Source organism: Nasonia vitripennis, chromosome 4 (genome assembly GCF_009193385.2).
Source record: "Nasonia vitripennis strain AsymCx chromosome 4, Nvit_psr_1.1, whole genome shotgun sequence".
Taxonomy (NCBI): Eukaryota; Metazoa; Arthropoda; class Insecta; order Hymenoptera; family Pteromalidae; genus Nasonia; species Nasonia vitripennis.
In genome coordinates this window covers 6750115-6777720 of record NC_045760.1, presented here as the reverse complement: position 1 = coordinate 6777720, position 27606 = coordinate 6750115, and the positions used below count along the sequence as shown (strand labels likewise).

At 47.8% G+C, this 27606-nt stretch overlaps 1 protein-coding gene across 1 annotated transcript in view; it reads right to left on the bottom strand.

The window, feature by feature from the left end:
* The window catches only part of LOC100119622 (uncharacterized), a 29054-nt gene extending 13555 nt beyond the window's left edge, over positions 1-15499 (bottom strand). The window contains exon 1 of the mRNA XM_016984810.3: positions 14623-15499. The gene's annotated coding sequence lies outside the window, so the exon portion shown is untranslated. The remainder of the gene's footprint in view (positions 1-14622) is intronic.
* Between the last annotated feature and the right edge of the window lie 12107 nt (positions 15500-27606).

Below are 27606 nucleotides of genomic sequence, written 5' to 3'. Positions count from 1 at the left end.
CACGTTCCGTTTTATATGAAATTGAAAATCGAGGTCGCTTTCGCCGAAGATCATCGTTGCGCGCAATGACCGACATACAAGAGAGACTCCAGTCGCGAAACGTAGAGCGACGATGACGTTTAATGTGTTTTCGCTATTATTATCTTGTTTATCCGGCGCCGAGAGCTTGTTTACTCGCTCGCGTCAACAGGTGCAATACCGCACCGAGACCGAGAGACAATCGGCCGCCTATAATACGACTGACGTATAACGTGGTGTAAGGCTCTGCAATGTCGCGCGGTGCTATCAGAAATTGATAGAGTTGTCCTTTTTTTCGCACGACGTATCGTACGATTATACGCGGAAAGGGGCATCAGGCGTTAGAAAAATTAGAAAAGAGTACAACGTCCTTTCATTATAGGCCAATGTTCCGACTCTCTCTTTCTATTCATCGCGCACACGCTATGCAGGCGTGTGTATGTCAATGACTATTGCACAGCGGCGGCGCCGCGCACGACATTCCCGCTCTGGAGGCTAAGTTTTGTCAATAAACGCGCAATAAAAGTTGCACCGCGGTCTAATCGAATGCATCGCGTGCTTTGACCATTTCACCGTTAAATTACTATATACGCGTATGCGTATTATATGCATCGCTTCCGAAATAGGATATTTCATCGGGAAATTTTTATTCAGTATTACCCTTATAGTGTAATAGTATATATCTATAGGCACAAAGCCGTTGCAAAACAATTCCAGTCGCGCGACGATTTGCAATCCGTCGATTTCAAAGGCTGCGAAAGAAAAGGAACGCGCCGGCCAATGCCGTCGCCTCCGACGTGATTATAAAACTTAATTGACAATGTTCCAAGAACAATCCAACAAACTCGCGGGCTCACTCGATCGCTTCGTCCTATGATGTTATACATAGCGTAATTACTCCCCGTATAGTATATCAACATTATCATTATTGCAACGCATCCGCGCACGCGACTCTGCTGCATTGTTCCTCTGCGCGTATCGCACATGCGCGCATAATATATTTTTAATTAATACGCGCCCGTTACAATAGCTTATTTAACAGCGCAAACACGCTCATTTCCATAAGCGCTCGCCGCGGCGGCAGCGAAACACCGGCGTTATGTAAAGCGTTTTTTTTTCTTCACCGTCGCCGCCGCCGCTGAATTTTCGAGCCTCGGAATTTCGCAGCTTTCGACACAGAGCGTCGCTTTTTTTTTTTGCTCCGCGCGCGCTAGCTGCGTCAATGAAATTCGCGCGGCTTACGTCACGAGCAAGCGCGAGCGTTAGTGTGTGTGTGTGTGTGTGGCGCCGACGTTGCGAGTAGATATAAAATTTGAAAAATTTTTGTTTTTCACCATTCAACTCGAACGTTTACCGTTAATCTCGGTAAATAAGACGACCGACGCAAGGCCGCGTGTGCGAAAGTTTCAATTTCGAATATTTACGCGAGTATAGCTTTCCTTGATCGAAGACCTAGACAGAGATATCGAGTTGCGGCGCTGCAAGCGAGCCTTGTGTGTAAATCGAAGCGCCGCGAGGATGACACGTTAATAGCCATCGGCGCGTGATGTAACGGATCGTTTTTCTATTTAAAGGACATCGATCGCCATCATAATTACGTGTTCCTAACAAATATGATCCGCGAAGGTGATGATTTTCAACGATCTTCTTCCCGCGACGAGTTTCATTGAAAGTCTCGACTTTCTAGGTATAAGCATTCTCGAAGCGCACATGGAAGACGGTGTACATTATGCAGAAACACAGAGAGAGACAGACAGAGAGAGAGAGAGAGAGAGAGAGAGAGAGAGAGAGAGAGAGTGGGGTCAGTTGGTAGTAAGAGAAGAGCACGAGAGTAGGCCTGCTGGGAGGCGAAGAAAAATCAGGTGGGAAAAGGATGAAAGGGGAAAGGAGCCTAGAGCGGCGGTACGTGTATGTGTGTGTGTATGTGTGTAATCGCAATAGCTAGCGCGAAGGTGGGGAGTGTCTGATGTATACATACACACAGAGAGGGGGAAACCCCAGAGGCGCAGCGCGAGGCTCTAAGAGGAAGCAATTCGACCTTGCAGAGGTGAACTCGCTCGGGCTTCGCCGCCGCGCGCGCACATGTGCGAGTCTGTTGCTACTGCACGCTTGCTGCCACTGCGAATCGAAGCCGACGCTTTAGCCGACTTTTTTTCCTCCTCTCGCCCACGCGCTTGCAAGCTAGATTAGCCGATTTCTTCTATCGCGAGGAGCTGGAAATTGCGCAACAAACGCTGATCGTTGGCTTTTTCATGCCGGGCCCTGTAGCTGCTCTGTAAATCATGTGAGGAGTTGCGCATGCGTTCGAACGCGTATTACCGATATTACCGCTCACCTTGAGAGAGCCCGAGGGGTATGTAATTTCTCGGGGCTGTATACCTAGGCTTCGCAGAGAAAGAGAGAAAATCACAGAACTCCTCGACTATTGCTCGAACCGAAATTAAATGCTCTGAATAATTGAGAGCCCGGAATAAATAACCTCTCTCCGCCGCGTATGTGTAGAGCGTGAAAGTTAAACGGCATCAATAATGCATAGACAACTCTATCGACTGCTATGATAAAGGCAAGTTTTTGTAATTCGCTTTGGAGAAACTTCTTCGGGCGAGAGAATTTGTCCAGAGAAAAAGTTCTCTTTGTCTTCGTCGAATTTTCAATTTTGAGAGAGAATTTACATAAGACAGCCGAAATCGTTGGCATGACGCACGTTACGCATAATTGACTTATCGAAGGCAAAACTCTCGCTCGTTCCAAAACATTGAATGCAGCACGCCGCTTCCATCAAGGACACGTTTGAGCGAGCGCGTACACGGGCAAAAATAATTATCTAATGCCACATGCACAGCCGATACCGTAATCACGACGCGAGAGAGAGAGAGACGTCCTTGCAGCGAAGCTCGTCTCATCGATACTTTATTTTTTCGTTACGACGTAAAAAAACAGCTTAACGTACTCACGCCGCGGCTGATCAGGCCCGGCCGTTTCTACTGAAAGCCCTGAACTCACTCTCTCTCTCTCTCGTCGTCGTTGTCATTATCATTACGCTTACGTTGAATCGCGCTTATCTGAAAGAGCCGGGAAAAATATCGATCGCGCGCGTGTTACATCGGAGAGAAAAGTCGGGCGAGGAAGAAAGTGGAGAAAAATAAGGGCAGTGACGCGTGCGCGATCGGTGCATGACCGCGAGCGCCGTCAGCTGTCCGAGTGTGTGCGCCACATCCGCGGGGAGCAGTGATGCAAGTCATAGTGGAGCTCGTCACGAGCTTTATCGTCGTCTCGGCTCTCGCGTCTACGTGTGCGTGCGTTGGCACGTTTCTTCGACCGCTTATACTCGATAGGGCGAGTTCGGGTTCTCGGGTTACCGATACGTATCGAGCTGCTGGTGTTACGTTCGATTTTTTGCCTTACAACAAGGAAAAAAAGCGCAAGCGCGAGTGCGCGCTTACTCAAAGTGGATTGGGGATTTTTTAGCAATAATCGGATATCGGCTGCTTCAGCGCAAAAGCCGCGCTAATGGAGAAAAAAGTTTGCCGTTTCAGCATCGCAGAGCGTGCAGTCAAAACGCTTTCTCTCTCTCTCTCTCTCTCTCTCTCTCTCTCTCTCTCTCTCTCTCTCTCTCGTGACTCGGCGAATAAATTCGCGCTCGTGGTGTGTCGTGATGCAAGCCGAAGATATGAATATACGAGCCGGTCTGAGTTTTTATAACGCGTATGAATAGAAGTGCGGAGAAGTTCATTGAGCATTATGGAATAACTGTATCACTGCGTCTTACGCGCGTTTATACTACGCGCGATGGATTGCGCAACTTTGAGCACTTGCTCTAATGGATTATCGATGGAGATTAAATCGAAATCGACTTTATAATTTATTTCCGATCGGTTAAATAATTCAATGGAAACTATAGCTTCTGAACTTGAACGCACGCGGCTATTACTTCCACCGTATAAAGTTTGCTACGCTGTGCTACTTATATCCGAACAATTACGCAGGAGTGCGATGAAGAGGATAACCAGTTAAATTATAAAACATTTGATTTGACACACAACGCGCGGCATCGAAAAATCAGGGCGTGCTCGCGTCAATGTCGACATCCTCGCGCGTCGCGTTCTCCTCCGGGAAGCCAATGAACCTCGTCAGAGTTCAGGCACTTAGGAAAAGTGAAGAATGAGAGAGAGAGGGAGAGAGAGAGAGAGAAAACAATGGCAGAGACAATGCGAAACGCCTCATAAACGCTCGTGAATACACCATAACGATAAGCAATAAACGAGCTCGCTTGCGCGCGGGCGCACGTACGATGATTTGCGAGAGCGGCATGATTCGGACGTGCGGCACAGTCAGCAATATACGACGACGACTACGCGAGCGCATAAATTGTTTTTCGTCGCGAGCCCGTAAGTATTTGACCCTTTTACGCCGTCACAGAGAGCTCGTGTGTGTTCAAGTGGTAGTTATATGCTTTAACGGTTAATGACGTTAATTTGGCGCTGCTCCAGTGCCGGGAATATTCGATTGAAAAATAGCAGAGAAATTTTCAGAAAATAAACGCACTCGCGTAGCATCTCGCCTCTCCTCTGTACGCGAAACTTTTCCTCGTCGCGCCGCTGGCATACCACCGCCAATTCCAGACGACGTTCGCGTACGTACACTGCACGCACACATAGGCACACGCGCGCAGTCTAATCCGACCTAGTCTCTCGTCGCCTATAGCCTCTATATACTCTCTCTCTCTCTCTCTCTCTCTCTCTCGCTCGCGCGGCCTTACACTTTCCTCCTTCCCTTTCTCAGCGCACATAGCTCGCTGTACGTCGTGAAACGCACGTAAGTCTCTCTCGCGCACGCGGAGGACCATAAAGAACGTCGCGGCGGACTTTTCGCGACGCGGCGGCCGCAATGCTGGGAACGGGGACGTTGCACCTTCCGTAAACAGCTTGCACAATATATATATATATATATATATATATATATATATATGCGACGCGTCTCTCTCTCTCTCTCTCTCTCTCTCTCTCTCTCTCCTCTCACTGGCGTCGAGTCTCTCCGATGCGCGTGCAGTCGCTGCAGCTATGTATTAAAAAAAGAGCTGTTTTCCGCTTTGCGCATTCGCGTAACCCGAACGTGTACACGTATGTGTATCTTGTGTACGACAGAGGAAACGTTTTAGTCTCCCCCAGCTGGTGTGTGTTATTGTCGAAAAAGAAAACGACGTCGGATGTGTGTTATAGCTGATCAGCTGCTTTTTTCGCAAACGTGCGTGCCGTTATCGGCACAGGCGGGAAAGTTTCGAGATGCTTGCATATAACGCGCGCCGCAGTGGGTCAACGTCCCCGCGCGAGAGCGCATTCGAAGGGGGATTTAATTTTTATTGGCAGATGAATGACACGCGTTTATGTAAAGCGATTCGAGGATGCGGAGCATACTTGTACGCAATTGTCCGAGACGTAGGATTTTTGGACGATGTATCAACCGCGAGTATTATACACAGTTTGCGATATTTCGTTTTATTGGCAGAAATCAAATTTTGAAATCGCAGCAGTCCGACGACGATTTTAGTTACATAAAAATACTTGAGATGCTCAGCGGATAGGAATTAGGGGTTACGCAACGCCGAGAATGCGCGCCGTCGCGAGGACGGGTTATTATTTGCTTTTCGAAAACTACAAACTTATCCGCGTGCGCTTGTTTTTCTCCTTAATCGTGCGACACGGCATAGGACGATCAACGATAAAGCGGGTCGTAAAGCGGGGAACGTGCAAAAAAGACATTAGCATCGGGAGTTCGTTACGCTGACATTAAACGAAGCGTGTTTTATAGCGATATGTAATAGTTCTGTCACATTTGCGACATCGGGTGCAACGCTTCGTCGCGAGGCCATTATTCAACGCTGCGGTGGATAGCAAAATTTTGAATAATACTCTTCCGATGCGACCTCTGCTCGTCGAGGAAAGAGCAAAAGCCGGTGGCTCATACTTAAAAAAAATTTTTTTTCGAAGACAGCTTCACCACACACTCGACAGCCTTGATCGTCGCTCAACTCTGTCTACGTCATCCGCACGTGCTATAATAACATAAGCACATTTTATTCTGCCCGCGATAAGCTCTCGGCGAATACACAATGAGCTTCGTTGTCTATAGTCGAAAACACAATTTGCCCGAATGATAAAACGATACGATTCCATCTTATCGCGGTGGCCCGCACTATACACGTGTCCACGCACACGCGCACACAGGACTTACTCAATCTATCCCTCTCTCTCTCTCACTCCGGCTCGTGCGCGTACACGTTCGCGACTCTTTGCACAACACAACAGCGGCGAAAAAGCGCGAGAAATAAGAAACAGCTTCGCGACACGACAGCTACGTTGGCCGTTGTATAACAGCGCGGCGCACCGACACTCGTCACTGCAGAGTGTGTAACAGCGAGCAGTGTAACAACTCTTTCGGTCAAAGCCGCGGCCTTCGAGATTACGTTGTATTCACGCGCGCGTCCCGTTTGTGATAAGAAAATATCCCAGAGGGAAACCTTGACAGACATCGTAGTTGAACGATAATCTCGCGAGCGCTGATTCGCCGGCTGGCTTTTTACCCCGGTTTTATTGCTTTTCGGCTGCTGCAGCTTACGTTCGTGTACAGGTGTACGCACGTAGAGACCAGCGCGTAGACGAGCTATAATTCTCGCTTTCGCGCGCAAGCGCGACTCGAGAGATTTATTGATGTGACGCAATGAGCGTGCGCGGCTGCTTTGATAAGGCGAAGTGTATTAAGGACTTTTCGTGTACGTAAACGCACACAGCGCGTCTATAATCCCGTTGTAGAGCGAAGAATCGATCGAAAAACGCCCCGAGGGAGAGCCGCGCGGATTTCGAAATTCGGGATCTCCTCTGCACTTTGTGCAACCGCTCCGTCGTTCAAAAATAGATAACGCGCGTATACTCGCTATAGTGTAAACACGCACGGGAGTCTCGCAGTGTGCGGAGGAGATAAGTGTATACATAGGATAGGAAGTATTTTTAGCGCCTGTATATAATATACAGCGGCGGCGCGAAGTCGAATTATCCTTGCGAGGATTAGAGTCAGGGGTGACTTTTTCGCCGCGCGGAAAAAAAAGCTTTTAGCGGGAACATTTTTCAACTGTCCTCAGCGGACTGCCGAGCTTGACTTTGAATATATTTTTGAGTTTTTGCGCCGTCATTAGTGTATACGGAGATAAATTGTAATTGCGGTCGCGACTGTTTTTCAGAAAATTTCTATTGTTTCGAGAGAGAAACGAACGAAAATTATCCAGAGGCACCTGCCGCCGCACACGTAGCTTTCGTGGATGTTATGCATTCTATTATAATTTTCCTCTCATGAATAATTCGGCGAAGAAAACGAAAAAAAAGAAGATTATTAACCGATGAAAAAATTCAATAGACCAATCCGCGCAAGTTTACGCGCGACTTTAGCTTTCTCTTTTTATTGCATTTCGTATACTTGCTTGCTTCTTTGCTGAAATAAATTAATGACACACACTCATGTCTCTCGCTTTATGCAACGCATTTCAATCGCGATTCAAGATTAATCTACTTCTCTAATTGCGAAAAAATGATATCATCGCACCGCGCGCATGTCCCTAAATAGTGTAACAATTCATCCATCAAAAATTAATAACCTCGTAGAAGTTATTGGTACCCGGCTTTCGCAAGAGATAAACGCGCGCTAATTTAACTTGTATAAGACGCTCTTCGCACAGTACGTACTATCCTCCTTATAGAGCGCTATGTACGCTGGATTTTACCTGCGAGCGAGTGCGTAATAAATTAATTGAAAAAGAACGCACTCGTTTTTCCAGACTAACAGCAGCAGCACAAGAGAGGACTATCAAAGTTACGTATACGAGTTGGCCGAGGTTCACAGCGAGTTTGTCCTTATGGTTCGACTCGTCGGCCAGTGTTATTACGTTATGACCTCTTCGCGAACTTTTAAGTGTAAACAAATCTACAAGACGAATCTCGCTCTCTCTCTCGAAGTTCGTGTGCGGCAGAAACTTGGCAGCTCTATCTACTCGCGCGAGCGGTATAGGTATAATAACTTCGAAACTTATTGAATTAATCAAATGGACTCTCCGTCGTTTAAGGGAAGAGATTATATACCGCTTGCGAATTGTTGCGCGCAGAGAACTTTTGCACTCGAGTTTATTTTTAACCCTATTCTCTCGCCAGTGTGTGTGTAACAAACTATAATCGAGCATATACAATGTGCATATAATAATCCCGTTGAGAGAGACTCATCATTGCTATTTTGAAACTCTGTTTATTTTTACAACACGTGCACGTTTGCGATTTTTCTCTCAAAAATATACCCGACGCCCGAGCACGCGCGCGTGCATTTAAAATTCAAATCCATTAATGCCTGCAACATCAACCGGCTCTCCTCATTAATTCCATCTGCACTCATAACCGTCACGCATCGGGCAGTCAATAAAGTCGCGTGAATCACAGCAGTAGCTTATTAAATACGCGCGTTTATCGCGGTAATTTTCCTGACGTATAAGTACTATACACACTTAAAGCTTTTGCCACTATACATTCGGTGTGTGTAGAGTATAATATAATAGTCACTTCTCTCTACTCCCTCATGGGCATGAAAATAGGAGAGACGCCGCTCGACGCCGAGTCAGAAATAGAAATCGCATTCGACGCGCAGTGCCAAAAGAAAAGTGGAGGGAGCGATGCCGATCACGCGCGTTTTATCGATGTCTGCGGCGGTAGCGCTCGAAGGAGAACGTCGGGAGAGAGAGAGAGAGAGAGAGAGAGAGAGAGAGAGAGAGAGAGAGAGAGAGAGAGAGAAAAAGCGCGAGGCGATAGCGGAGGAATACGGAGTATAATGGAGACACTATCGATCGATAATCAGAGGCTCTTGCATCACAATTGGCAAATTGTACATTAGATTTACAGGAGTGATTGTCAAGCCACTCGTACAGCGGAAAATTCCATTATTCTCGCGCGCGCTCGCGGCCTGTTTTGCATATAGATTCTCACGCAGCCGCGCGTAATTGTGGATTTATTGCACACGATTATATTCTTATTAAGTATATTCAAACAAAAATGCTTATAGCGCCGAGTGTTTTTCTCGTACGACCGCATTCGACCAACCGCACAACAGCACTTCCTGCGCGCGCGGTTTTTAACAAACATACCAATATACGTAAAAACAGTTGCGCATAAAATTCAGCCTTCGGTGTATTCTAAAAGCGAGTCTCCCGTGGAAAATATAAACGACGAATCGAGGCTAACCGAAATTATTGTCGCCCTCTACTGTAAAGATCAAAATCACACAGGGGCCAACTGTCAAAGCAAAACGAAGGCAATCACTCGAAAGCCGCAGAAAGTTTTGAAAATCCTCGCGTTGATATCTCTCCGCGCGTATAAACACACGGAGAGTCGAGTGAGATCTGCCGGAGAATTTCCCGGCAATCGCACGCTCGATCTCGTCGCCTCGTTAAAGCGGGATAAACTCGCGCGAGCCTCGTTAGTCAGCTGCTGCGCATTGCGAATGCAGATCGTCAAAGAGAGAGGGAGAGAGAGAGAGAGAGAGACCAGAGAGCAGCCCACGCGGCGATTGTTTGCGCCTGACACAAAAACCGAGCGTAGGCCGACTTATTTCGATCGGCCTGAGATTCTCCGCGCAGACAAGGTCGCGCGTTAACGTATTTTGTTTTTGTACAGGATATATAGGATGTATGCAGCGATTTGCAAGGTCGACGACGATTTTTAGGCCGGTGTAATCACGAGAGAGTGCAGTCAGTGCTGCAGCTCGTGCGTCAGTGATAATCGCTCGCGAGAATAGACCGCTAATTGGATAACGCTGCGCCTGTGTGTATACCGGGGCCGTTATAGATGCTGCGCTATCGGAGCGTTCTCTCTGCGGGCAGGAAGAGAGACTGTGATGTAAAATTTCCTCTCGCTCTAAGGCTATCGCGAGAGAATGTACCGCTGATTTTTTCCTCTCTCACTTCCGGCCGTGATACTTTGTACGCGTAATTATGATTGATCGAAACGATCCCGTGTGTGTGTGTGTGTGTGTGTGTTTGCCGGATGGATTTTGATCGTCGCGAATTACACCGTACATATAGCGTCAGCTGTTGTACGTACGCGGTCGCGTCACTTGGCTCCGATTGGCGAGCCTGCGACGACTTGCGCGCGCTGTTGGTCGACTCTTTAAATTCGTAATTATGTACTTGGGCCTTTATCCGACAACCAAATTATCGTATTGTGAAGATGGGAACGAAGCGCGCAAGAGTAGAAAAGTTTGCGAGACTCTCGCATACGGCGCTGATTCTTTCCTCCTCCTTCGTCGCTATATATTATCGTCGCGCGATACGGATTATCGGGGGCGACTTTTTTTCTTTTCCTAAATTTTCCATCAACCTCATGCAAACGAGGTGAAAGTTAACAGTTCTGCGACAGAAAATCTCGATTGTACAATTTTTTTCTTCTACATTAATGAATTTTCATTCGAGTTTACACACCTTTATATGCGTATAAAAGCCACTTGCGCAACTTTCCGCGTCGCTAATCGAAGCCGTTAGTTTTTTTAATTAGCCGCTAATGTAATAACGAGCGATGTTCTCACACACGCAAGTAAAAACAAGCCTCGTCGTCCTCTATACCTGCACGGCAGCTTATCACTCTCGGCTTATACATGCGTTATTACACGGCGAAACAATTGCCGCGAAAGATAACGCGCTCGAAGTTGAAAAAGCGGAAACTGAGGAGAAGGTATATAGGAGGAAGTCGCGCGAAAATATGCTTATTCTCGATGTTAAAAACAGAAACTCGCGTATTTACGCGCGCGTGCGGGTCAATTGCGTCAATATAACGCAAAACGGGTTTTCGAAACTAATTAAGATGCCGGAACTCGTAAAAGCCTTGCTTTATCACTGCTCGAAACGTGCGCTCGCATAGATGGAATCGTTTTTTTTTCTTCTTCTTCACTTTGTTATTTTTCTCTCTTCCATTACACCCGCGCGCGCGCTAAGGTACATCATTACTACAGAGGCTGTTTAATCCCAGAAACAATAAAAACTGACGCAACGGCGCGAGGAGCCCCGGTTGAGCTTCGGTCAGCATCAGCGCGAGGTACACATAGCCCCCATTGCGTAGGAGAAATGCAGGACGAGATGCTCCTGCTTCGCTGCGGTAGTATCAGCTGGTTTCTCTTTCGATATAGTTACTACTACTATAGGAGCGTTACGTGTCAGCGCCGCCGGCGAGCGGCTACCTTTTGTGCAGTTAAGTAATAATTTCTACGACGGATAACGATTTCCATTGTCGGGAGTCTACTCTCCGCTCATATACCGGCGCTCGCGTTCGCGAGTTTTTCTCTATCGGCGGCGAACTCGAAATTCGCCTCGTCATGCGCAATCGGCAACGCGAGTCCGGCAACTTCGGTGCATGATAATGAACGAAAATACGTACGACGATAAAGAGGCCACTATATATGCTGTACCTGTGTGTGAGTGTACGTGTAAAGCTTCGAATGCAGAGAGAAAAGAGGGAGTATTGCAAAAGAATGCAAACAGATCAACTCGTGTTTGCTCTCTTTCTCTCTCTCTCTCTCTGCGGACGGGGATGATAAAACATGCGGCATCTGTGTGTTTATTAAATAATCTGATAACGACGCCTTGCGATTCGAAAAATCGGACGACTTTTTCGTCGTGCTCCGATAGCGCGAGCGCATTTTTCACTTTGCAAAAGCAAAGATAAGCGGTGCGGACTTTTTGTCGCGCGGTAATTATGTGTGTGTTTCCGTGAAAGCGATAATCGGGAAAGTTCGTTTTCGAATTACACAGCGCGCGCGCCCCGAAACTTCCATCGAGTCAATATTTACCTTCGCGCGATTCTCGGCGTTCTTCGACTCGAGCCGCTTCGATTTTCGGACGCAAACAGATATTCATGCGCGAAACACTATAGACAAGCCTGAAGAGAAGAAGCGAACAGAGGGCTGAAATCGATGCAAAACAACGCGAGCCAATTTCGCCTTCTGTAAGACTCGACGAGAACGACCTTGGCGTGTGTGCGTGTGCGTGTTGTGATAGAGGCGCCGCAGGCGTAATCCGAGCCGCGTCTGTTGCTAACTTGTAGTTGTGGGATGACGATTAAGCGATCTTGTGACGGCCGTAAATTTGATTTTTGTGGGAATCGAATTTAGTTTTCGAAAGAAAAAAGTAGCGAATCCGATTGGGAAATCGGAGATTTTTTTCTCAGCCGTCTGTATAATCGTTACGCGAATGTGCGCCATTGTATTGAAATCGATGTTTATGTATATGTCTATTAAATTTCCCGAGCCTGAGCTGCAGCTATACGAAGAGACGAATAATTTTTTTCTCTACAATATAAACTTGCAACCGGTTTTTCCAAAGTCACTCAGCTCGGAGCAGCGAAGCGACGTTTGAAACTCGTTCCGCAACGTAATAATACTCGAATCCGCGAGTTCATCAAACCGTCAGCTCTCAATTTTCGCTCTCGACTGCAGCAGCAGAGATACACGTGAAAAAGAGCGCCTCCTTCAGCATCCATATATAATCCCGGAGTTGCATCGCATAATCCTCAGGTAGCAACGTTCGCGCGCGTACACATACAGAGAGAGGTTATACGGGATGAATGCCGATGAGGGATAGTCAGAGAGAGAGAGAGAGACATACGCGAGACGAGATACCGAGAATCGCCGTCTCGAAGAGGAAGGAAGGGAGAAAGACGCGCGCGCTCTCGAAAGAGATTTCTCGGCGGAATCGGAAGAGAAAAGACGAGTCTCGCTCTCTATATAAGCCAGGTATAATGGCCTCGACTCCCCTTCGCTCTCCTGCCTCTTCCTCCTCTCTCTTTCGATCCTATATATACACGCACTAGGTACTGGTCGCTAGGATGCTTGTACGTTACGTGGGTTTCCCCAAAGCCCTTGGCGCGGACGCGGCGTTGTTTATGTCGAAGCAGTCCGATACCGGATTCGGCGATACGATGATAAACGTATGATTTATTTTTTGAATCGACTCTCTTTATCGAGCGACGAGTTAAACCAGTAGGTATAGCATTCCAGCCTCTCACGACGTCCAGGAAGCGACGGCGAGTACCTCGAAGCATCCGCGTTGACCGAAAGGGAAAAAACATACCTATACGCGCAGTAGTACAACGCAGTCGCGTAAGTATGCACACATAGCTATATAGACACAGAGAGCGAGCTAATCGTGCGGCTGCTGCAGCAGCGTGCGCGCACTCTTCGCGTAGCACGTTCTAGAACGACGGCGACGCCGCACCGCTGCTGCTGCTCCGGATCTGCGCTTGCGCGCGGCAAACTCGACCCGGGCTCATGTGCGCGCTACCTTTTTACCCTCCGTCGTGTATATAGATACGAACGAGGGTGCAGCCAGCCGTGCACGTATACTCTCGGTTATACGGGATGAATGCCGATGAGGGATAGTCAGAGAGAGAGAGAGAGAGAGAGAGAGAGAGAGAGAGGACGTAATCGCTGCTGGGGCGTTACGTATCGGCGCGAAATTGCCGCGGGCAAGAGTGGGCGGATAGACAAGGTGAGCCTCGTTGCGAAACTGGACACGCGTTGTGAATTTTTTGCTCTATCCTGAGGAGCGAAGAGAGGGGTAATAACAGAGTAATTCTTTCGTGACCGAACGCGAGTAAACACGTCGAAGAGATGCGCGCGCGCCCTCTGTAGCGTGTAAATAACTACGCCGGCGAGTTTCGTACACATATATACGCGTCGTCAACATCTCGTGGACGTGGATTAAAAACTCGGAATGTTTACCTCATAAAGTGCAACCGCGGATATAATTGAGTCACCGCGAGGCAAAGTGCTCCCGAAGCGAGCGCCCACACACACACACACACACACACACACACACACACACACACACACACACACGGAAAAGGCGAGGAAGATAGCAAGAACTCGCGAGAGCGGAGGAAGCTTAGGGGGTTACGTAAGTCGGCAAAAATCACGAAGAAAGTATTCCCTCCGCTATCCGGAAGTGCATCTTATTCATTGCGCCTAATGGCGAGAGACTTTCAATTTTCCGCGAGAGCATTCGCATCGCTCTCGGGTATACGATAGCTCGCATTATTTCGCGATATGCCGTAAAACGTATAAGTAGAGAGAGAGAGAGAGAGAGAGAGAGAAAGGATTATTCCTTTTACGATGTATCGGCGCGGGAATTATCATCGAAAGCGAGCCAGGCGAGCGATCGAGTTATCTAATGAAAATCCTGCGCGAGAGCGCGGCCTCGTCGTCGTCTCGTAACGCCGGGCAATAAAACTATCCGTTCCGCTCTATTTTTACGCTATCACTCGCGGCGCAACGGCCAGCGGCTTCTCTTCCTCTCCCGAAAAGAATAGCGATCTCGCGCGCATACACAGCCATCATCGCAGCCGGCGAGGCGCAGTTCCACCGTGTATACCTGCGCGGCGCTACCCCGTTCGTCCACCCCCGCCCCCGCGACGGCCAACGAACTTTCCAGAAACCTCGCGAAACGCGCGCATACGTCGCGCTCTCTCGGTATGTAGCGCGCATCGGTGGAAATGCAAACAGAAAAAATAAGTACTTGCGGATGCAACTCACCTTTTGCTCTGAGAGGGCTCTCTCGATCGGGACTGCTGCTGCTTCTTCTTCTTCGTGGTGACGGCTGTTGGCTGGCACTCGTCGATCGAATAGGTGGAGCAGCGCTGGAGCGTTGTGTGTGTGTGTGTGTGTGTGCGTGTGTGTGCGTGGCGCTGAGAGAGATGCACTGACGATCCGAACGAAAGATTCAAAAACGAAAGCAGAGGAGTGAGTCGTATCTTCCGGTGAGTAGGTGAAAACTGTAGTCTAGAACTCGTCGAAGGCCTCCACGGCCGATAAACAACAGTATAGGGGAGGCTGGCTCCCTCTTTATTTTCACCCTCGACGAAACGCGGGGAACGGCCGAAAAGACTAGTCTTCCAGCGACTTCTTCCGCTCTCTGCTTGCGCGCGTTCCCTTTCTCTCCCTATAGTGCGCGAGTTCTCTGCGTTACGACACCACGGCACAAGTATACGGGTTATACGCGTAGCACACGTGCCCGGGCTTGTGGATGAAGGAATTCTCCACGTCCTCTCTAACTCCGCGTCGCGAGAGTCCTCTTAGGCTGGGCTCCTCTCTCTCTCTCTCTCTCTCTCTCTCACACAGCGGCCCGCATCGATCGTCCTGCTGCGCTGGTGCTCTGGATGCTCCCGCGAGGAGGATATCGCGCTCGAAGCTTTCAGTGCTGCACAAACGTATAACCGACGCGAAGCCGTCCTCGTCGTCGAATTGAGTACGTAAGTATAAACACAGTTTAACGTTTTGCGTGCGAGTGTTTTAAGGTATGTAATACAATGGTAGTGCACACTGCCGCCGCGGCGAAGTTGAACTCGCTGGACTCGCAGACTCGCACCCACTGACAGCACTCGCCGAGTGGCCCGCGAGACTCTCTGCGCCCGGCTCGCTCTGTCTCACTCTCTCTCTCTCTCTCTCTCTCTCTCTCTCTCTCTCTCTCTTCCCGCTGCGCGCGCGGAAGCCGGGGGAGACTCACACAGTCGCGCTGTAGCGTATACCTATATACCCGGCTAACGTTGTGCGAAGACGAGGCTACCCCACTACTTGCCTCCTGCGCCCGCTGTACTACTACACTTGCTCGCGACGTTCTCTGCGGGTGTACGTATATGCAGCGCTCGCGAGAACGAGAGGAAGAGAGAGAGAGAGAGAGACGAGGCTGCTGTCTCTGTCTTGCGCACGCTGACCTACGTCACATCGCGGGCTGCTGCTGCTGCCCCCCCCCCACTATAATCGCGCTGTCGGTCTCTCTCGCTCTCGCTCTAATGTGCCTCTGGCTTGTATTCGCACTTGCGGTTTCGCGTTAAAGGTCGCTTCTACACTAGCAGTTTTCGCTTGCGCGCATTCGTATGTAAGCTTTCGCGTGTAACGCGCGTCGGCTGCGGACTTTGTTTGACGAAAATTAGTGATGGCAATTTTCTGATAGAGCCGAGTTTGGTACGGCGAGGCATATCGAGAGAGGGAAAGGTTACTAAGGGTATAGGGACGTTAATCAGGGTTTTATGACCCAAGTAGAGTGGGTACTCAATGTTCTTTGATTTTTCCGAGATCCCTGGAAGCTTCTGGGTGGAGTTTCGCTTTAATAGTGATCGAAATTCAAATTCCACGGAAGCTTCCATAAAGTCGAGATGGATTTTCTTTTTACGCCCCTTTCATTCGCGACTATGCTTCGAGTATTTGCATGAAAATTTAAAAAATACCGGTGCAGTGAGCCCACCATCGTCAAACGATGTCAAACTGATTCTTCAATGCAAACTATCGAGAGTCGCAACGACGCCGCCGCAGATTTCTTAGTAAAAGACTCCAAAGAGATTCGACTTAATCTCGCACAATGGTCATCGTCTCGCACTACAACCGAACCGCCATCGCTCCGAAACAGCAACAAACAACGCGCGCGTGCAGTACTCACCTCAAAGCAACGACCGCAAGAAGTCAAAGCACCCTATCCGCAACCGTTCTCTCGCATCGTAAAAGCAGCATAAATCTAGCGCCGGTAGCAGCAGCAGCAGCATCTCTCTGCTGCTCGTCAAGTTCTCCATCCTCTTCCTTTCTCTCTCTCTCTCTCTCTCTCTCTCTCTCTCTCTTTCGCGCTAATCTTTCCCTCTTTTTGGATTCGACTTTTTTTTTCGCCTAGCCGGTCTCGTCCGGAACAGCTCGCGTGTGCCTCCTGTTGCCGTGCGGATTTTCTCTCTTTCTCTATCCCGTGTCTCAAGTCTGCGTGTGTGACTGTACGCACAAGTGCTTGCACGAACTGTCCGCGTGAATTTACTTATGGGGAGTGTGCGTGGGCGGTGGTCTTTCTAGACGATTGGCTTCGTCGCTCTGTCTGTGTGTGTCTTTATTTTTTTCTCATCGATTATCGAGAGGTGCCCTGAGAAAAAATTGAAATAACTCCAGTATACGCGTACGCTTATATGATAGAGTAGACAAGAGGTATGGGTGTGCTAGATAGAGATATATGCGTGCAATTGATTATTTATACAGCGGTTTGCTGGAAAATAATAAGCTGACAGTTTGACTCGGCAGCAAGTAAACGTAAACGCGCCAATAATAAAAGATTGTAGGAGCCGAGTAGTATAGTCGTTGTTTTTATTGCACGCCGAGATAGAGCGCGCGCGCGCGCGCGGCAATTTCAATTATAAATCTTTTTACCGCTCGAGCGCGCGTATATCTCGCGGTCTATAGGCAAATATAAGCTCGCGCCGGATCTATTTTCCGCCGCGCGCGGCACAATTTTCACGATTTTTCTCCGACAGCCCTCGAGGATTTTCAGAGCTACTCTACTACCGCGTGCGCGTACACGCTTGTGAAACGATTTATCGCCGCCCCGCATATATAGTTGCGGAAAAAGTTGTCGATCCTGTTTCTCACGATTTTTTCAACGAGCGCTTATTTTATAATTACATAGATCAATGCGCTGCTGCTTTTCAAATCTCGCCTATATACTGTAGATATCCGTATTTCCAATATATATAATTCAAAACTGCCTCGTTTTTAATTCCAAACTGCCAGTATAGCTCGCTTATAAGAGCGCTGAAAAAACGCCCTAACGCACGCGGCTGTGCGTTAAATATATACGAATCTCGCATATTATATGGATATTATAGGAATTGAAAAAATTTGGGTCAGTCCTATTATGCATATAATTCAATTTTGAAATATCCAAGAGACGCGCGCATTATTCTAATTGTGTGCGAAGTCTAAATCGAACGGCTTTTTTTATAAATAAATGCAAATGCGATCGCCGTTCGCTCGATTAACTAATGCCGCGCGCTATTATAGTCCCGCGGGAGAATTACGCGCTTGATATAATACTTGTCGTGCAAGTGTCTCTCTCTCTCTGTTCTACGCGGTATTATTATATAGGTGTGCGTTACACTTCGCGCCGCCAACCGCAGCTGAGCGAGAGTGAGAGAGAGAGAGAGAGAGAAAGTAGGCGTTCATGGACCAGCTCGATAAGCCTGATAACGTGATACCCCGGCCGCCACCGATGACGAAATTCACGCAATAATCCTTATACAACTCCAGCGGCGGCTGCGGTAGCCGGTCAAACTCGAATTTTCAAAGCTGCTCTCCTTTTTTTCTAAACCTCCTCCCGCGGCGCGCGAGCGCTAATTGGAACGTAAGGTCACTATACTCGGCTATATACGTGCTCTACGAGAGGAGAATTCTTTATGCGCGACTAATCAGCTGATGTCGAAAAGCTCTCTCTCTCTCTCTCGAGATATACACGCGCTGTATTGCGGATCGAAGCTCGCCGCACTGGGACATTGTGTATTGTGTGTGTGTGTGTGTGTGTGTGTGTGTGTGCGCGCGCGCGCGCCTATTGTCCAGCGAGAGCCCGTGACGTCACTGCCTGCTGGATTTTTCGCGCGCCTATAACTTTCTAAAGTTTACGAGAGCCGCGCGCACGCGAGCATATGCCGGGCTGTACCGGAGAAAGAAAGAAAGAGAGGGATACAAGTTTATTGAAAGCCAGTAGTAAAATTGGCCGTATCTAAAAATACAATCGCGAGGAATGTTCTTTCAGTGCGTTTATCTAGGTATACACGACACGACGCGAGGATTGAATGAAACGCGGAGAGAGAAAATAGTACACCGATTCAAAAGCCGTTTCGCCCTATATAATTTCGCGTATACGGAGATATATACGTTTTTTATTTTATAATAGCCTAGAACGAATTCACACTCGCTTCGAGTCGCGGAGTATTTTTGACGATGGCGCTTTATCGACGCGCCGATATTTCCGACGATTAGATAAGGGGACATTCGGATGAGGCAATTATTCAATCCGATATACACGCGTGTATATGAGCCTCCCGCGGATCGCGAAAACTCGATATATATACGTGTATTATAAAAAAGCAAGCGCAAGCCCAGACGACGGATCGGTGTTATTTCGGTCGGTCTACATTTTCCAGCTGCGCGCAAGACTCCTATCGTTTCTTCCACGTTATATTTCCATACAGCATCGCAATTCGAGCGTGTATACATCAGTATATAATGTCTGCGCGCCGCGACGACCCCCCCCTGCGCCTACGCTCTTTTTCACTCGGAGTATACTTGTATAGTCTTCTTCTTCTTCTTTCCGGACTAGGCTCCTTTTTCTTCAGCTATATAGGTGCATGTGGGTGTATATATATAGATTCCTCTCTGCGTCTGACGGACGCGGCTTATCGAGAGGAACCGAGTACGCGTCTGTGTGTGCAGTGTAGGCGACAATTGCGAGTGACATCTGCGGATTATTATGCGGCGGGAGGGGAAGGGCCCGGGGAATTAATACTGCGGCTTTGCGATATTGGAGCCATTATCGTGTGCGGCCGGGTACGCCGTTGATAGATTTCTACGCTGTAGCGGATTCATTGTTCGCTCTCTATCGACGTCGTCGGCGATGTTCCGTTGCGATTATTCAATGCACGGAGCCTACGTAATGTACACTTTTTTCTTCCGTTTGTCACCGGCTGATGATGGGCTACTTTTAAGTAGGACACTACGCTTTATTGCGATTGGAGCTCGACGCTTGTTTGCCATTTATTTCCGCGCGCGGGGTTTAAAAATACGTTATACGTTTTATCGGGTATTTAAAGAATACCCCCGAATGTGCATCAGCAGCGCAGCGAAGTAACGAAAAGCGAGAGAAAAAAACAGCAGTTTTCTGGCAGCGTTCTCTTTTCATTTTTTATACCGAGTACACGCGAGGAAAGCTCTGATTTATAGCGCGATAAGTTTACGTTCTTTATAGAAAACGCGAAAGTGTTTTCGCGAAGAGACATGTACACCGCGCGCGATTGACACTCTCGAGAGTTGTGTGCGTGTCTGGACTGTTTAAGCGCGAAAATCGTGAACCAGGAAAATTCGAAAAATAACATGCGCCGCGGCGCGTGCCAAATTTCGAGATGCGCGAAAATAAAAAACGCAGGCGAATTGTACTTGATAAACGCGAGCCGTATACTCTATATGCTGCTCTCAAGTGGCAATAATCGCGCCGAATTGATCGGTTTCGACGTCGTTGATGAGGACGATACAGCTTCTAATAAATACCGCAATCGAGCTAATCGCTTATATACAATTCGGGCTAACAGCTCGTCTCATCAGCGAGGAGCGTCGAAATTTTTTTGCAGCTTATCACGTGTATAATATACAATAAATCTTCGATCGCGAGTATAGTGCCCGGCAATTGTGCAATAACATGAAGCGCTCGAGCCGTATATTCCGATGGAAAAATTAACATATTTTAATAATCCGCGTACAACCTCGTAAAGCCCGAGCACTTCCCGTACGCGCATAATTTTCGCCTCTTTCTCTTTCTCTTTCTCAAAGTCGATATACGTATACGTACGCGAGAAACAAGGAAATAATTAAAGCCTGCAAAACTACAACACTCAATAGCGCAGTAGGTTACGTAAAAACGAGAAACAGCTGCGTTTAAATTTTCGCAAATCGTAACAGCGATTTCGCTCGATCGGCGAGCATCGATTCCCCCGATATATATATATATATACACACACTCGAAAAATCGTAATCGCGCGCAGCCCGTCGTTGCATCAAGATCACGTTCGGAGAATATCCGCGATAAAAGGAAAGCACACACCGTGTGGGGTGCGGTATGTATAAGCGAGTGGGAGCGTCCTCGAAAGCGTAAAAATTTTAATCTAAAACCCGAAGAATTTCGCTTCGTCGCGCGGACGTAGAGATATATCCAAATCGCTCACGCGCCGAGATAAGCGGATAAGCGTCGAGGATGAGCACGTGCGACGTGCTGTGTCGTCGAAGAAAGCGCTGCTCTCCCGCAGCGCGTCCGAGAAAAGCCCGCGGCATTGTCACGCTAAATTTATCCCAAAGGAGACTCGAAATGGGCTTCGGCGACTGCGCTGCCGAGCACTGGGACGCGGCCAATGTTCGCACGACCGTAAGCGAGGGACGTTTTGCGAATTCTCAAGCGCAGAGAGGAGCATCACGTGGAGATCGGTTAGGAGAGGCGCCTGATTGCTATATACACGCGGCTACGTAGCCGAGAGTGACGACCTAAGTCGGAGTGGCTTGGCTTATTTTAGAATCGCTCTTATACTCTCGGGCGAAATTAATTGCCGCTGGCGGCCTGATGCGGCTTTAGCCTGTACTGCTGCAGCGTCTGGTGTAAGTGCGCAGGGAACGAAATCGCTGGTATTTACATAGACGCTGAAAATTATATGTCGCCGGATTTTGGCAGCGCTACTACCGAACGAAGTGGAGCGTTTAAGTGGCGTTCGGGGAAGAATCTCTCATTTTTTTCCCTCTTCGTATGTACGTTGTTCGGTCGCGGAAAATTTGAGAAGAAAAAGCGGCTAAATTTAAACGAGTCTGTTTGCACTGCGCGAGACAACGATGCTCAACGCGGAGATTCATCCTCGTCATCGAGCCTCATAATACGCTCTCTTTTTTCCTCGTAAATAATTTTTTCCTTCCTCGTCGGCGCTCGTTAAGATATACACTGTGTACACGTATTAACATCTTCGCGACGAAAGCTCTTTAAAGCGCGCGCGTGCGATTTTTAACTCGCCGCACATAAAGTCCGCGCTGTATATACAATAAATAGCGAAAATATTTCAGGCTCGTAATCTCGCTTATTCCTGCATTTCGACTATTAGCTCGCTGCGTATGACATAAAGTATCCGCTTTATTTAACGATCGATAAATAATCAAAGAGCTGTATACATGTAAAGTTATGGGCCGGCGTATTCGCGATCGGCGAGGGAAAAAAATCCTCACTACGCCCGTTATCGCTCGAAACGCGTCTATGCGCGGCGATATTATTTAATATCTTCATAACCCGATCCTCGCGCGCACTTTCGTTTTTCATCACACGAGAGCGCTTCTCTCTCTCTCTCTCCCCCTAGCTCCGATATAGAGAAAACGGGCAAATTAATCACCGATGAAATCATTCAGCGCGCGCTACACACAATCGCGCCTCTCTTTGGCGGCTCTATCCCAATAATAGTTTAAGCAGGCAACTCGCTGTATAGACTGTTATAACGCCGAAAAGTATAAGTAGACTCTGTTATACTCGCGCGAGCGAGAGGGTCTATGTATAGATACGCCGATCGGCTGCAGCACATAGCAACGCGCGAATATATACACACACACACACACGCAGAGTTATAGTAGGCGATATATAGAGAGAGCGACGACGCTATGAGCTCGAGTCGCCTGTCGCCTCCGCAAGGCCGCTCGCTGCGCTTGCTTTTTTCGCCTCTTTCATCTCGCTACTCGGCTCTCCTCGTTGCTGCTGCTGCTGCTACTGCTTTTTTTGCTCATAACGACTTCTAACAATACATCGGATCGCTTTCATTGAGCATGCTCACTCTCTCCTATCGTATCCGCGTCCGTATTATACACTTTTTGAGATTGGATATTGTCTTGTACACGGCTCTTTATCCGCGGAATTCCTGTGCACCGCGGGCGGCGATTGGAAAATAATTTTTCACTGGAAAGGTTGAAAAGGAGATTCATCGCGCACGTGCAGCAGCAGCCTGCTCAAAGGCTCTCGTTACGTCACGCTGTTTCGCCGTCGCTGTGTTGCGCTGCACTGCGCCGCGCGAGCACATGTCTATTGTAACGCGCGATTCATGCCATTATTGGGGGAAATCGCGGCGCGCTATTGGAAATACTCTGAAAATACCTCCGCGATTTCCCTCCTGTATACACCTTTAAGTTATATATACTGTGTAGGATCATTGCGAATTCATTTTTTTTCCCTCTTAGCGTAAAGCGCGACAAACACACGCAATTAGTTGTGTACACGAAGAATTTATCATAATAACGCATATCGTCGCGGCCGAGAAAGCGCAAGGCGGCGACATTGCATCGATTTTTTGCTCGAGTATAGCAGCGCAAATGAGCAAAAAATTATGCAAAGCAGTAGAATGTGCGCTCGCGCGCGTGAGGATTTCCTGTAGAAAAATATACGGTTATTTAACTATTAATCATTTCCCCGCGCGACTGCGGGCGGGAGCGAGGAAAAAACAACAACTCGCCGCTGCTATTTCTGCAATTGTTTTGAATAATCAGCCGCGCTGTTATTTCGCTTCCTTTTGGCCGTAGTCTATATCGCTCCGATTAAAAACTACGTTCGCGAAAAAACCCCGAAATTCCTCGGTAAAAACCCAGGCAAACACCGCGACGACGCACACACACACACAATACAGTATCGCCCCATAGAGCCGAGAGAGCACGTGTCTCGCCGAAGGCAGCTCGTTACAAGGCTAAAGAGAGATGCGCACGCATCCAGACGGAGAAAGAAGCCTGTACAGACGCACGCAGGACACTCGACGCACAAAAAGCGAAGGAGATCGCAATCCGAGAGCGACCGGCGAGTGAAGCTGGCAATCTGGCGGCGCCTGACGTAACGCGGACGCGGCTGCGTCGATCGTCGTAGAGATTTTCTGCGGGCTCGTCTTTTTTTTTTTTTTATTCCGCACCGTCTATACGCGCGTGTGCGCATTACTCAAGCGACTTTTTTGGCGCGCTGTATAACGGCTCCTATAGACGAATACTGTGTGGGTGATTAGAGATTTTCCATGCGGGACAGAGAAGCTTGATGAAATTTGGTGCAGCGCAGGATGATATAAGAGATAATGATCGCCGTCGGCGCTTTCCCAAGAGTTATTAATTGCACACGTCGCGTCGTCGTCGTTGTCGTTCGTATTCTAAAGTGTGTACACCCGGTGAAAAAGTGGTGCAGACGCGATTTGAAAAAATAATTGCTCTCGTGTATAACACTCGTCGCGCGTTGCTGTAGAGTGAAAACTTTCTATCGCCTGTATACCTGCGCGCACATGATAAAAAACAATTGCCGATACAATGTTTCTTATTCCGAGTGCGGTACTTAAACGGCTTTCGAGTTTGTACAGATAAAAAAGTGCGCGCTGATGACGCAAAAACGCCATTGACGACGCTTAACTAGCTCGAAAGAGTGTATACACCGCGTTAGGACGAACGCGAGGAATAATAATGAGCGCGCAAGATCTCTTTCGCGTAGATGCACTAGGTTACATTGTAAAGTGAAGGAGTTGCAGCTTTCGCGAAATCGTCCGGCTGCACAATAAAGTTTTCAAAGTTATTTCACAAAGGAACTTGTATCGGATTTTATCCGTCGGTCTATTTGCCAATTCCATTGGGCAACGCGCAAGCGCGCGCTCGTATTTTTCAAAACATGATCCAGGATATAGCAAACAATTCTTGCACCATGGATATATTCGCATTTAATTTCTAAAAGTTGTCGAGCTTCAGACTATCGCTCTCTCTCTCTCTCTTTCTACCCTTTGCAAAACAGGCGCAAGAACTTTCGAATCCACGCGTATTATCGCAGGTGATTACTCGATTAATTAATTAATTCCGAGCGAGAAATTACGCGCGTGTAGCTTACAGTCGGTATACGTCATGAACAGCTGATGCATGATAGCGAAAATTTGTCATTTTTCACGCTACGTTTAATTATTGTACAACTAAAAAATTCTCTCCGCCGCCGCGTGTATAAATATGCGAGCGGTATGAAATATCGCCTTTTGATATCGCGATACACGAGGCTTATTAATCATGTAAACATTTGTGCTCGATAATTAAATAAACATATCGCCCGTATATAATTCAATTACCTCAACGCAATAACATTTTATAATAACGAGGGAATATAAACGAAAGCTGTCATATACGAATACAAAGTCAACAAATCTTCCATCTCGAGGCCCAAACAAAGCCACACCGTATAACCTATACGAGCACACGCACGCATCCTTTCCGGCTTTCGATTTTGAAAATCTCCACTACGCAGAGACCATAGCCAAACAAAGCCTCGACTATACGTATCGTAAACGACGGACACACAAGAGAGGCCAATAACACAAGGCAACTCTCTAACGCTCGGCTAAGTACACTTGCCCGGGCCGCGCGCGCGCGCGCAGGTTTGAGCAACTCCTGCTCGCGGCGAATACTTCTCCGAGACAGTTCTGCAGCGGCCTTCAAGGACGTTCACGCTTGGTTCGCTAATTGCGCTCTCTTTCTCTCTCTCTCTCTCTCTCTCTCTCTCTCTCGCGCCGTAGTTTTCCCTCCCGAGTCTTTTTTGCCGGTCTTTTTTCCCGCCGTCGCGCTTTAAATTCGGCGCGCTGCTAAAGCGAAGAGAGAAAGAGACGCGAATAATATACGGCCGCTATATTGTTATGTGCGATGGGGTTTGTCATTGAAACGATTAGCCGAGAGGAAAGGCTGTGTGGTTTTAATGTCGCTGTAGGAATTTGAAGTGGCTTTGTTGTCACCTGTCTATATATCCGTGTGTATACTTGGAAAATCGTTTTATAGTCGCTGCTGTGCGCGCGGAGGGCAAATTGGGCGCATGCCTGGCCTATTATCGAATGTAACGACGGATTTTTTATGCACATACTCGACAGTCGACAGTCGAACTGGTATGTGGAATGCTGCTACTGGAGCTCGTGTATTTGGATAGTGCGAAAACCAATAAACTCGAAGTTAACAAGTGCGCAGAGGTAATTCTACGTTTGCACTTGATTTTGAGAACGTTTTAATTCACACAGCCTCGTTCGCGAATTCGAGTTTCGCACATCTTTTCGGCGGCTAATAGACCGCTCAACCTTTCTAATCCGCGTCCGAGTCACTTATATCGAGCCTCGTCTGTGGGAGAGATCGTTACGCGATTTACGGCCGCTTATTGATATTGATATAACAGCAGCAGCATCGCGGGGTGATTATTTATGGTGCACAGCGGAGTTTTATACATATAATCGTCTTTGCGTGATTTATTCTCTCCACCGGCGTTTTTCCTCCGCCGCGATCGGGGATTTTTACCTGTACGCGCCGCCGGTGAAAGTATAAAGGGAGACGCGCGCGTAATTACGTATGACACGCTCTGCTGTGTTATGATTTATCGACAGAGAATTTGCCGTATAATGACGAAATTTTGGATTAGAGCCTTCTTGCGACATCGGAGAGACGGACTGCAATGATTTCTGAATTTTCCATTTTGATTAGCGGCTATTAATATCGTTTCGTGCGGCTTCATCAGGTGTAGGTAATCACTTTTTTCGAATCTCTCCGCGACGAATTAAAATGTTTAATGGTTCTGATAGACCGAGACGTGGACACACGCCGAGTAAAATATTGAGGCTCAAAAGGGACAGTATTTTCCCATCAGCTATAGGTTATTAACGCGAGTCGTCGTTTTAATTAAGTTTTAATCCGTCAATTTAAATAGCCTAACGTTTAAGTATTTTGCCGGTTTTCACCACACTCGATAGTTTCGCCGAACTTATACCGAACGTGTTGTATTTGCATTGGAATCACACCTCCGTTGTAAAATCGCACCCTGTTTCCAAATCAACATTATCCCAGGCTCATTGAGCAGCCGCTGAAAACGAATAGAATTAATAAATCCGCGATTTCGTTGAAAACAACTTGCACCTATTAAACGAAAAAAAAAACCGCGTAATCGAACCATTTTTGCACAATATACAGCCTATTTTCTTAACCGTATCTAATTCTACAGCTCTGCGTCGGTATCGCCGTTATTAAAGTCTCTCTCGCTCGCATGAATTCAGCATAATGCATTTCATTAACTCGAGGAATCTAATCAGATCGAAGCCACATCAAATCGCGACACGCCTCGTTCCTTTACGAAATTTCCTCTATCCGAGCGGTGCACGCACCTGCAGCCAAGTTTCCTCGTTATAGAGCGCGGAGTCGAGCGAATAGAAAAATAACCAGAACTACCTGTCAAAAGGATAATTAGAAAAGAAGTTGTGGAGCGAGTCGAAAAAAATACACAATCAACGTAATAACCGTGATATTCATATTTTTATCCAACGCTAAACTGCATAAAAACATCGTAAAGTTTAGCATACAGAGCAGATAAACGCGCGCGGTGATCAGCATAGTGGCGCTCGTCGGTGTTATTTAATAATAACCCTCCATCATCCCGTGTACACAGAGAGCTATACACACCGCAGAGTGTACTCGATCTCTCTCCGCTGCGCATGCATAGTACATATTCATGAGCGCAGCAGCGCAGGCTCGAGAGATAGATAGTCGCGCGAGGGAGAGAGAGAGAGAGAGAGAGAGAGAGAGAGAGAAACTGGTAAAACAGGAAACCGATTTTTAGCCGTCGAAAAAATCGCCGCTCAGCTCCCGCGAAGCTGCAGCAGCGCGACCGGTTTGCGCAAGCTCTCCGCGCTCGATTACACTCGGAGAGCCGCGTCTATAATACTCTTCGCGACGAGCCTCCTTCATGCGTAACTATATATAAATGTAAGTGCGTGCATTGAGGTAGGTCGTATCAGTCGCTGAAGGTCGCTCGACTTTATTTATATTTGGGCTTATTCTCTGGGTTGGAAAGGCGTATTTGCGTAACTCTGTAGGATTATTATTCGCCCGGGTTCCTTTTTCAAGGAAGCATGCGTAGTCGGTGATTTCCCGATTTATCGTCGGAGGAATCGTACGATTATGAGC